The following is a 13756-nucleotide window of genomic DNA, read 5'->3' as shown; positions in this document are numbered from 1 at the left end:
ATTGTCATGCTTTTAAAGCATATCTTTTAGCTATTTTGTCTGAAAAAAGTTGTCTAGTTAAGGTTTGAGAACGTGACTTTTTAAAAGAAAATCGTTTTGCTTTCGATATCCCCTGCTTTCAAGGAAAAGCTCTTTTCCCATGTTAAATTTTATTTTTAATCAAAAAACTAGGAACGATATACATAATGTTGAAAAAACATACAGATTGGCATTATGAACTCCCTTTTAAGAAACCTATGAACCAGCTACTATATATACGTATTTGTTGTTTACAAAGGAAAGGTCAAGACCTATCAGGGGAGGGGATGTTGATGTCAGAGCACAGCAGAAGACAAGAAAACCAAACATGCCCAAGAATTTATAAGCATCTGTTAGCAGGAGGCAACTCCGGCCAAACCAATGCTTGTTATGCTACTACACATGGCAAAGCAAACTGTTTTGTTTTGTTTACTTCGTCGTTATCTGTATTGTCTTGTGGGGTTGGTTGGGGCTTTTGCTGGTCTGAGCTATATGGGGCCAAGGTCTTTAGTTCTTTAGGTTTTAGATTTACTTGACAATGTAAGGTGGCCCTTTTCACTCTGTTATTGTTCTTTGTTCATGAAAATCATCTTTCTATTAAAATGAAACAAAAACTAAGTAAAAAAAGAAAGAAAGAAAACTGTCTAAGATTATGTTTGTTTTCTAAAAAATAATTTTTGAAAAATAATTTTTTAAATTTTATTGTGTTTGTTTACCATTAAAAAAATTAATCAACAGAAAACACTTTCCAATCAAAGAAAAATTTGGTTTAGTTTCCAGGAAATTGTTTTCTTAAAAATTTTGAGCGGAAAACATTTTTTAAAAGTAGTGAAAAATTGAGAAATGTCATATTATTTGCTGATTATATCAAATTTGATCCTCAAACTTTTGATTGTTATATATATTTTATTTTGAATATTTATTTTTCAATTTCATCTCTTAAATTTTAATTTTTATATTAACTTTGGTCCTCATTTTTATAATTGTTATTTTTTTTTTCCTTATTATTTTTTTTGAAATTTTTTATTGATCAAATTTAGTCCTCGTTTTTTTTATTGTTACTTATTTTATTTGAAATAATTTATGAAATGTTAATTATTATTATTATTTTAATTTCTTCATCTTTTTTTTTTAGATTTGATCTCTATTATTTTGATTATTATTTATTTTATTTGATATAATTTATGAAATTATATATTTTTTTTTCAATTTCATTCTCATTCAACCTTTTAATTTGTAAGATTTGTTCCTCATTATTTTAATAAACTTGAGAAAAATAAAACATTAATAAGTTATTTTCCAGCTTATTTTCCATGATATAACCAAATACTGGAAAGTGTTTTCTAATTTATTTTTTAAAATAAAATTACTTTCCAGCAAACAAACATGACGTAAATTCTTTACAATTTCTTTTCTGAAAAATGTCAAGTTCCCTACAAAAATGCTGTCATTTTTATTGCAGAGGCATCTTCTTTGCCCATTAACCAATAGAGAAGAGGAGATTCCGCTGACTACTCGATGGGAATCTACAACATAATTGGAATACTAATTTAAAATGTCTCCTGAATTTTATGATTTCATCCCCCATATTCAGCGTAAACAATTTCTTGATTTTCTTGTCGGAGCTTCAGCTAAGAAAAAAGAAAAAAAAAAAAAGTTTAAGGTGTTTTCCCACCCCATGAGTGGCTCGTCAACCATGGAGTCAGAATATGGACAAACTGTGAGTGGAGCAGGGATGTCTCCTCGGTGGCTGAGATATGGGGCATAGGTGTTCATTTGCTTTTACTTATTTTAAGTCACATCTTTCTTTCTTCTTTTTTTTTATTAAATAATATTTATATAATTTTAATTATTAAGAGTAAAATAATATTTTCAATTTAATCTATATATATATTATTTATTTGTATGTTAAGTTTATAAATTCATAATATACATATTTTTCAGAATTCTAAACGTTTTTTATATTTAATTTTAATTATTTCAACACTTTTGGATGGATAGCATAGAATCTTTTTGTTTTTCCTCACTAAAATCATTCGTAGGGAAGAAAACTTGTTCAGAAACATCCAAATCCAGAGCATTCAAGATCTAATGCGATCCCTCCTCCATGGTTAAGAGCTATTCTACAGTAGTCTTACCTTATTAGCTCAATATAATCGAGTGAAAGGCTATCAATTTCATGGCCAATTTTATAAAGGGCAGAAAAGATTGCCAATTTCACAGAATAACATATTATCACTTGATGATCAAAACCCAAATCCAAAATGTACAGAAAACAAGAAATTTCCTATTTTTAAAACTCATAATCAAATATATAAAAAAGAAAATAAATAGTATTTTTATTAATTGGGCTATTAAAGAAACTTGAATAAATAATTCCTTGATGCATCAAATTTTATAAAAGTTGTTAAGAAATGAAAATGATTAACTAAAATGAAAGAACAAATTACCTGTCATGGAAGATGATGAACTTTTAAAGCAATAGTGTCGAAAAGAAATGAAGAACATAGGGAGTGAGAGTGGAGAGTGGGGGATTAGACTGAGTTTTTCAATTTTTTTCACATAAATATAAACGACTTTAGATGGCTGGAATATACATCTTATATAGATATTGGGGTGGCAATATGGAAATAGACAATGAGAATCTAGTCATATTACATAGATACACATGTTGAGGTGGCTCGGACTGGTTAGGTTTTAGGTTTATTTTTTAGAGGTTACTAGTTTGAGTTTTCCAAACTTCAGGGTCACTGTAGACTTATATGATCATTAACTTTAGAGCCAGTGAAATTATTTATATAAATACCTTTTAGCTTGTTACACAAAATCATATAAGTTTATTTTGAGTCGATATAAAAATATCCTTTTAATAAATATTTTTTTAGAAGGAAAAATTCTTTTTTCTTAAATACCGGATAAATTTACTTATTTCTGGTTGTGCCATTTTTTTTCTTGACCTTCTATATAAATATATGCAATGATGGAGATAGAGTACTTAGGATTAATAGAATTCTCAGGCTTCGAAACCAAATCCTTTCACAAGGGAGTGTAAAAGAATAAATTAGTAAGATAGTTTAACAATAATAAAAAAAAAGGCATGTTAAACATAAAAATATGAGATTTATTGCGGACGAGTTATTTGTCGGTAATATTTATTGATGGATAGACAAATAAAAATTAATTGCCACATATTTTATCAGTATAATTATCAGTGATTACATCAAAAGCAAGATTATCAACAGATCTAAAATAATCAACGCGACACTAGCCAACAAAATTGTTCTGTCAATAAATCTATATATAATGTTACCGACGAATGAAAAGCTTATTTTTTGATGAAATATTCCGTCAATATAATTTATTTTTCTGGTGGTGATCCTTTATCTTAGTAGAGGACTTGTTTTTGTAACAGAGCTAAATTATATAAGTTTAGACACCTAAACCTAGAAACAACTGTGTGAAGTTCAAAACCAATTTAAAGTTTCTCCCAACTTTATCATCAAGTGTTATGAGATTAAATCAAATCTTTTGATGCCAGACTCACCAATGTGGCTAACAAGTATGGAAGGACAATGATGCTTCATTGAATTCGATCGATGCCTAGGAAAAGGGAGGACCTGAAAGTTGAAATATTTGTGGGCGTGACCAGTATATATTCCAACCTAATTTCCTGTTCAAAATCTGCCAGCCTGAGCAACCGCCCTATGGGGCCACCATCTTGGCGGCCATCCTCCATGACGCCCGAACTTTGAAGTCTTAATGATATTGAGAAGAGGAGGAGAAGACACCGTTGAAGTTTGGAAAAATCTGAGACTCTTAGCTCACCGAAAGTGGCCTTGAGATTGCCATGGATTCACACACCTGAGCTGCCAAGTGGGCTATGGCAGCTTCCAAGAAAACGCAGAGGGATGATTCTATGCTTTCTTAACCAAAGGTGGCGATGAGGAAGGCTAGATGCAATGGAGAAGAAGACCATTTCCACTGCTAAGAATTTCTGCCAAGCGTGCTCTTACTTGTAGTTAGAATCCGAGGAGTTTGGTGATCTGAAGACCAAAACTTCAGGAATTCAAAAAAGGTATCAGAGAATTGGATGCAAGTTTTGTTACTTCCTAGATGAAGAAGATATTTTAACATGTTTATTTGATGAAAAGTATTTTTTTAAAATAAATAAATTTTAGAAAAATAAATTTTTAAAAAGTAAATTATTTTTTAATGTTTAATATTGTAATGAAAAATAAATTAAAAAATACTTTTCAGTTTCCTAATAATAAATAAATATAAAAAAGTTTGAAATTTTTTTTAAAAAAAACAAACACAGCCTTGAAGAAGAGTATTTTCAAACTACTTCCCAGCATCGCACGACAAGTATGGCATTATAATACATCCTGGGCTGTATCCATTAGAAAGTAATTAATTATTTAATTTTGTTAATTCAGTCATTCTCTTCTGATAAGTATTCGGTCAAAATTCAACAAGTCCAGTCCACGAAGCTAGGCGACAACTGGGGATTTTAGGAATGGACCTTACCATAGATTCTTGAATCTTTAGCTAACCTGAAATAAAATATTACAAACTTTAAGCGAAAATCATGACACTCCATTTTTTTATTAAAAAAACAAAATATTCTTAAGTGGAAATATTACATAACACTAAGATTATGCTAACATTAGAGTGGTTTCATGCATGATGCGAAAACTACTACGTCTAAAACTATTTTTATAAAGAGGAATATTTACTTTTACTTTTTTTTTATATAGTTCTCGCATAACGTTTAAAGATTAAAGGACCTGATATACCCTAACATTTTGATGATGATGTACCTAGTTATTAAATTTGCTATTATTTATTTATATATAAAAAATTCTATTATCATTAATATTTTAAAAAAAATGACACGACCGTCAAAAATTGTCAAATATAAGACGATTACACTCTTAAAAATAAGTCATGTTTGTACAATTGACATGCGCTACACACTGTAAGTTAGATTAAATATTATTTTTACATAAAAAAATTTAGATATGGCTAATATCTATTCTAGTGAAAAAAAAATAAAACCACGTAAAGAATAACTCGATGTGAATCGGTTGACTTAACAAGTTCAAAAATAACCCAGATAATTAAAAAAAACAAAGTTTGACTCAAAATAAATTTTTAAAGTAAGATTTTTTATATATATAAATATTGAGACAACAACATATTAAATTGATTCTGGTAAACTAAAGTTAACCTATCAATCCGCATGTTGAGTTATGAGATTATAATAACCCATATAAAGCAAATCAAAATAAATTGTGAAACCTAATTTTCAATAAATCTAATATTGAATGATAAAATTGAAAAAAAATTAAAAATAAAAAAGAACATGGCAAAATGACTTAAGTTAACCTATGTTAACTTACCAAACCTGTGACCCGGGTCATGAGACCGAGATAATATAATAGAAAGCGATTGAAAATAAATTATGAAGCCTAATTTCAAATCAATTGAGTTATGAAAAATAAAATTTTAAAAAAATAACACACAAAAAATACTCGAGTCAACCCGAGTTAATTGTTAAAACCATGACCCGACATGGAGATAACCCCATATAATGCAAATAAAAATAAATAACGAAGTTTAATTTTCAATCAACCTAATTTTAAAGAATAAAATTAGAGGGAATTGTCAATTATTAAAAAAAAAAAATTGAGTCAATCGAGTTAACTTGTCAAATCCGGTCCAGGTCTAAAACTGGGATAACTGTATAAAAATTAAATTGAAATAAATTATGAAGTATAATTCTCAATAAAAGTAATGTCGAAGGATGAAATTGAAATTGAAATTGAAATTGAAAAATGAATTAAAAAATTACACAAAAAATAACTTGAGTAAACTAGAGTTAACCTGTCAAATCCATAATTAAGTCATAAGATTAGGATAACCTTGTAGAAAACAAACTAAGATAATATCAATCAACTCACTATTAAAGGGTGAGATTGAGCAAATAAGTTAGTTAGGAAAAGGACTTGAGCTAATTAAGTTAACTTGTCAAATCTACAATTTTGGTCATGAGATTATGAAAACCTTATAAAAAGTAAATTGAGAAAAATAAAAAACTCAATCCCTAATAAATTTAATTTTAAAAGATAAAATTGAAATTGAAAGAAAAAAAAACTCTAAAAAAGAGAAACAAATAATATTTCAATAAATAATATTTTTGATGAAAGGTACAATAAAAATAGCACTAGGACGGGAAGGCATGTATGATTAGAGATGGGAGAAGCATCCTAAAAGGTATAATCACCACTAGGACTACCTTTAAAAGGAACTATTTAAAAATAGTTGTAGTACTAGCTATTTTTCCGATGTATTTCCTTATATAAGAAATTATGAGCGTAAATCAAAAAATTTATGAAAAAATTTAATTAAATAAATCAAGAAATATTTATATAAATAAATAAATAAATAAGCCATTAACAATAACTAAAAACTAAACTTAAAACATCAAAAGATACATGTCAATCAACATTTTTGATTTCGCAATCTAAAATATTTAATTGATCATGTTTATTAGATTTATTTATTAAAATCAATTATTATTCAATCAAACGATAATAAAAATTAACACACACATGAAATTGATTGAACAAAATAAAACATAAAAACAAATATCATGTAAGGCTACACGTATTAGAAATATTATCTAAAAATAAATATTTTTTAAAACAAATTCACCCAAGATTAGAATAAGAAAAAGGCAATGATAGTTGAGGTACCGCAAGTGTATTTGAAAGAAATAAAAAAATAATAATAAATAACTCAGGTTACAGCCCTGATCAAGTTTAATATGTTGTTTTTATTTTAGTTAGATCATAAAAAAAAATAGTAAACCTTTGAAAGTATGGAAATGGATAAAAAAATAATTAAAAAAAAATTAGCCCGAGTCGACCTGTTATAGCATGATAGATATGTAACCTAGGTAATAAGAGGCGAGCCAACACGTGTTAACCCGCAAGACCTATAGCTTGAGTCATGAGATTGAAATGACATGATAGAAAAGAAAATTAAAGAAAAAAAAATATATGGCAAATTAGAATTGAAGGACTAAATTGAAAACAAACAAAATTTTATTAAAGGTCTAAGAACAAAATTAAGAAATCAAAAGAATAAGGATTGAAATTGAAATTGAAATACCAAAAAAAGGGCAAAATTGTAATCTTTTGGGGAAGAAAGAGAGAAGAAGGCGACAAACCACCATGTCATCGCTATCATGCACCGCAGTAGCACAAAAAAGATGTACCAACACTTCTAAGTTCGTCACTAGGAGGTGCCACACGCACTGTCTAAAGGGTGTGGGCACCACCCATGTACTAACTTGTATATTACATGCTCCAACAACTTTTTAGATTTAAATATTAATTTATCAAGCATAAAAAACCCTAAGTGAAATGGCAAAAATACCCCTGGACTCATGGCTTGTTTTTTCTTGATTTCAAGGGGAAAATTTCTTTCTGCTGTATTTTAAAATGCAGAACGACATAAACAATCTCAGTCAAAAACTTTGATGTTATTTACATTAAGAAAAATTTAGTTATTTTACTATTTTAAAAATTTAGAAAAGATGCATATACCCTCCAGATAATCTTTAATGATTAATATGTCATGAAAAAAGATTGAATTACCCTCAAACAAATGCTTTATATCTTTTCTTTGAGGTGAGAAAAAGCAATTTCATTGTAGCAATGAATAGTTTTTGTGTCAGAGTGTATAATATTTATTCTATGTCTTTTAGAGTTTTTGTTAATATTAATAGGAACTGTTTTGCTATATACTCTTCAAGAATTATCTTATTTAATCTTATAAGAATGAAAATAGATGTTTATAAAATTCATATAAATGCAACACTTTAAATTCTAATATAATATCTTTTTTTTAAATGCAACACTTTATTCTTGAACTGTTTTTTTGACATAAACATGGTTTCTTAAATGCAAAAAAAAAAAAAAGTGTTAACATTGATATTTGTTTTATATAAAAATAATGATTTGAATTAAGAATGGAAAAAAAAAGTATTTCTTTAATCAAATTCCTATCCTTTTTCATGTATTTCTTTTTTTGTTTTGATGAAGAAATAAAAAAAAAAAACTTAACAATCTCCTATCTATTTTTTATTTTTTTTGACATGGTTAAAGGGAAGAATCATCTAAGTCTCATCTTTAAAGCAAACTCATTTACACCAAGATTAACTTTTTTGTAATCAAAATATGGCCAGTCAAAAACTCTCTCTCCTCTTTTTTCTTTGATGATTTTTCTCTCTCTTCTCTCAACACTGAGGGACTAAATCATGGTAAAATTAAAGGTTTATGACCAAAACTTAAAATTATATAGATCAAATATCTTAAATAAAAATAAGTTTAGGGTCCGAACTATAATTTTTTTTTCTTTGTATTTTAGTATAGGGGACAATTAAATAAAAAAGAAAACTAAAAGAGTTTGTGTTTTTACTATGCACCACCTTACAAAATATTATTCATTTTAATAGTTTTTTTCCTTTGATTTATTTAAAATCTATGTTTGTTTTATTTTATCCTTCGTCACTTGGTTTATTAGAGATTGAGTTTCATAATTTGTTTTTCATTTTTGTTCTTTGAATTTCAGCCTCGTAATTCTTTTATTGAATCCTTATATGATCTAATTTTATAAGATAAAGTTTTAAATATTAGTAGAGAAACAAGATAAAAAGAGAGAGGATAACAATCTAAAACATAGAAAACACATGACCAATTTCAAAGCTTTTAGAACTTTGATTTTAGTCCAAAAATTTATGTTGTTTATTTTTTAGTTTTCGAGTTTGAGAAAGAAGAAAGAAACTTGCCATAAAACAACATAGGAGTATGAAAGTTATCGGTTGACCACATTTCAACAATAAAATGTTAATTTTAGTGTCAAAATGCACTATTAAACAAGGGAAAAGAATTCAAAATGAAAAAAATAAAGTTTGATATTATAATTGACTTTTAAGATCGGTTACCTAAGAAATTTTTAAAAGGCACCATTTTAATGACCCACTTTTTTCACTCCTTTTATCTTTCAATTCCCCCTAAAACAAATATGTAATTAAATGCTAATGTGATTTCAAAATGGCTAAATCGTGTAAAATAAAAGCTTAAAGAGTAAAGTAATTTTTTTTTTAAAAAAATAACTGTTCTAATCCTCTGTGAGATTATGAACACTAAACACGTTACAAGGAAAAAAAAAAAACTCACTTTTAGTATATAGTTAATGTTAATGTTATGGGAGAGGATGTGAGGAAATAAACAAATCTTTTAGGTTTATTTTAATAGCAGTCAAGAATTGTCAACCAGGCCCTCGCTCTACAACAGCTTTTTGAAAAGTAAAGCAAGACGCCTTTTAGAGGAAAGCCTTCGCTCTCGCTTCCCATCCGAACGTGTAAAGCCTAAAGGCCCACGATTTGCTCTCCGTGTTGAATCTCCACGTCCCAAAACCGTGCCTCAAATAAAATAATTGCTCAAAAAACAAATAATATAGCAATAAATAAAATAAAGCATTAATGGGAAATGCTTCCAATTTAAAATCGTTAAAGAAATTGGGGGAAAATTATCTCCCATCAATTTCTTTAAAAAAAAAAAAAAAACCATTCAATTGAGGACTTAAACAATACAATCTACTGGTCTTTCCTATTTATTTTTTCATTTCAAAAGCATTTCTAAAAAAATTAAAATTTTTTATTTTTTTCTTTACATCAAGTTAATATTTTTTAAGTTTTCATATCATTTTGATGTGTTAATATCAAAAAATAAAATTTTAAAAAAATTATTTTAATACATTTTCAAGTAAAAAACACTTTTAAAAATAATCATAACCACACCTACAAACATGATTATTTCACTTGAAAACTTAGAATTGAACTATTCAATGTCAAATTAATATTTTTTACAAATCTACTTGTCTGCAGCTAAGTGCTTGTCCACCCACCTGGATAATTTCACATATATATATATATATATATATATATATATATATATATATATAAACCTGTTAATATTTAAAAATTGCACGAGTGTAAGCTATACAAAAAGAAGTGTTATTTTTAAATTATAGGACACAGCACAAAAGGAACGAAGAGCCTCCAGACCTTGAAAGTCAGCAGAAAAATAAACTCCATAGATGAAGAAGATTCCTGGCTATTTAAAAATTTAGGGCAACACTATCTTTCCTTTTCTGGTATCAAAGCCTTCTTTAGCAGACGAGTAGAAGCTCGTGGCCTCAAAATAAGCAAAAAGGAAGAAGACGAAATGTGGCCTGTCGTGCACAAAGCACTAGCTCCACCTGCAATATTTAAAATGTTTTGGCTCGTGGCCTAAACAAAAATTATATTCCATGAAGTACCTATACCTTCATCAAATCTAATGGAGATTTTTTTTCTTCTCCCATTCTATACCTTTTTTTTTTTTTTGCAAGTGATGAAATTTGTGCAAGATAATTTATGGCACATCATGTATCCTTAAAATGATATGAGCCTACCTTGTAATTGAATGCACTTCTACTGCTTATAGGTGATTACTTGTTTATCAATGTTACGGTGTGGGTGTGAATTAGATAAAAACAAATTAATAAAAAAAATCAATAATTGCTAGTGGTTTTTTAGTAGGAAATAATTTAAATTGTTAGGGGGTTAATTCAGTGACCTGATTAATTTGATAGTTCAAATACAACCTAAATAAGCGGCAAGAACATAGTTTGACTAAAAAAATTCAAAATAAATTTTTTTATATAAATATATTGAGACGATAATATATTGGATCGACCATGATCAACCCAAGTTAACTTATTAAGTTTACAACCTGAGTCATGAGACTATGATAATTCCAAATAAAGTAAATCAAAATAAATTATGAAGTTCAGTTCTCAATCAATTGAATGTTGAAGGATAAAATTGAAAAATAATTAATCAAAAATAATATGACCTGAGTATACCTGCCATACAAACAACCTGGGTGTTGAGATCATGATGACCACATCTAAAGTCTAATTTCTAATCAACTTAATGTTGAAGTATGAAATTGAAAACAAACCAATTAAAAAAAAAACACAAAAAAACCCAAGTCAATCTATATTAACATGCCAAACGCATAACTCTGGTCATGAGATTAAGATAATTTTATAGAAAGTAAACCAAAAAAATAAACCGAATTAATCTAGGTTAACTTGTTAAACCCGCAACTCAAGTTATAAAATTGGAATAACCCCATAAAAAAGCAAATTGAAACAAATTATAAAGCTCAATTCTCAGTCAACCCATTATTGATGGACAAAGTTAGAAAAAAAAAATCCATTCAAAAAAAAAATTACAATGAAACAACCGAAGTCTACCTAGGTTATCCTGCAAAACTCACCTTGGTCATGAGACTGGAATAGTCTTGTACAAAGCAAACCAAAACAAAACATGAAGTATAATTCATAATAAATTCAATGCTAAATAATGAAATTAAAAAAAATATTAATTAAAAAAAACATCGAGTCAACTAAATTAATTCACCAAACTTGTGATGTTGATCAGGAGACTAGGAAAACCACATAGAAAACAAACGCAATAAATCATGAAATTCAATCTCTAGTAAATCAAGTGTTAAAGTATGAAAAAAAAAAAAAAAAAAAAACATAGATTCAAAAAGATAAAAAAAAAAAAAAAAAAAAAGCACTATTATAATGAATGGTGTTTTAAGAGGTGATACATAGAAATTAAAAACACTACCTCTTTTAGTTATTTTTGTTAATTTATTATTTAACCAAACAAAACAATTATATGTGCCAATATAAGGTTAACAAAAATCACAAATAAAAACAAATTGAATTAAATTATGAAGTTTAATTATAAAACAACTCAATATTGAATGATGAAATTAAAAAAAAAAAAAAAAAGATCTAGATCAAACCATATTAACCAATTAACCTCACAATCATATGTACATGATTGAAATACTCCATAAAAATAAAAGTGAACAAAAAAACACAAAAGACCACTTCCTAAAAAATTAAATGTTGAATGATGAAATTAAATTTATTTTTTGAAAATGGACCTAAAAAAAAAGTCAACTCGTATTTACCTTCAAAACTCATAATCATGATCATTAGCCCAATACTTATTGCGCAGTAGGCAAACCTAAAAAAATAACAAAGCAAAATTCTTAAAAAAGTCGAGGTATGAAACTTAAAAAAACAATTCTAAAACAAACAATGAAGAAAAAAGATCTAAGTTGACCAAGGTTAACCCACTAACTCAAAGACCATGAGAACAAGATTGGGATAACATCATAGGAAAAAAAAAGTGAGAAAAAAAAACACAAAGACTAACTCTTAAAAAAAAAAAATTGAAAGATAAAATTATAAAAAAATTTTATAAAAAAGATGTAGAAAAAGACCAAAATCGACCAATATTAACCTTTTAACTTAGTGATTATTGTCATGAGGTCAAGACTGAATGTGTAAAAGGCAAACTAAAAAAATCAACGAAGAAAAAATCTCAAAAAAAAATTAAGGCATGGAATTAAAAAACAAAAGTAATAAAAAAAATTCAAATTAACCTAAGTTCACCTACTAACCTCATAACCATAGACATAAGATTAAATAATTCTATAGAAATTAAAGCAAAAAAAAGCACGAAAATAAATTTCATAAAAATCAAATATTGAATGATAAAATTTTTAAAAAAATCAATTTATAAAAGAGCCTAAAAAAGCTAAAGTCAACTCCTGTTAATTTTTGAAAATCATGGCCCAATAAAAAATGCAATAAAATAAAGATTCAAAACAAAATAAACATAAGTAAAAAGAATATGAGCTAGATTCGAATGAAAAAAAAATAAAATCAAATCAAATGATGAGGGTGAAATTGAAACAAAATTTAATTAGTGAAAGGATTTAAAAATATCAAAAGAATAAGAACTAAATTTGACATAATAATAAAATGAAGTCTTATGCTCAAGGACTAAATCAATCAAAAGAAGATAAAAAAAACAAATAAATAACAATAAAAAATAGAATTAAATTGGATTTTAAATATAAATGATAGGACACTCTCATACTTTAGTCAACCATTTTTTATTTCTATTAATACTTTACATTTACAAAAGGCTACATTATCTTTAAACTAACTTGATTATAATAAAAAAAAAAATCAAAATAAAAAGACAATGAAGGAAGCTTTATTTTTGTTGCTTTTTATGGCAATTTAGTAATTTAATTATGCTTGGAAAATAAAAATATCTAAAAAGCCTCTTAATAAAAGTTAATGGTGTTTTGCTTAGAAAGCTAATTAAGTCATTTAACTAATAATAACGAAAGTAAAAATTTAAGTTTGGTTGTAATCAATTTGTCAATGGCTATTGTGTTCTTATAAAAAAAAATGAATTACCTCTTAATTATTAGGTCAATGGATTGTTTTTTGTAGGGTCAAAATAAGGAAAGTAATTTCTGTTGCTAAAATACTTTCCCCCCAAATTAATTTATATATATAATGAGGTATATAATGAGGCAATCAATACGCAATAAATCAATCAAAGATTTTTCATCGGAAAGAGGAGAGATACCATTTGTACCAAAAGTAAGAATTTTCTCTTTCAAAAAAAATATTTTCTTTTGAGGTGTGGAAATCAACTTCTCAATTAGGGATATATATGGAGGTTTCAATTTTCGAGCTCCGGCTACCTCTTCGCATCCTCAATCAACATATACAG

Source organism: Populus alba, chromosome 14 (genome assembly GCF_005239225.2).
Source record: "Populus alba chromosome 14, ASM523922v2, whole genome shotgun sequence".
Lineage (NCBI taxonomy): Eukaryota > Viridiplantae > Streptophyta > Magnoliopsida > Malpighiales > Salicaceae > Populus > Populus alba.
This window is presented reverse-complemented; position numbering follows the sequence as displayed.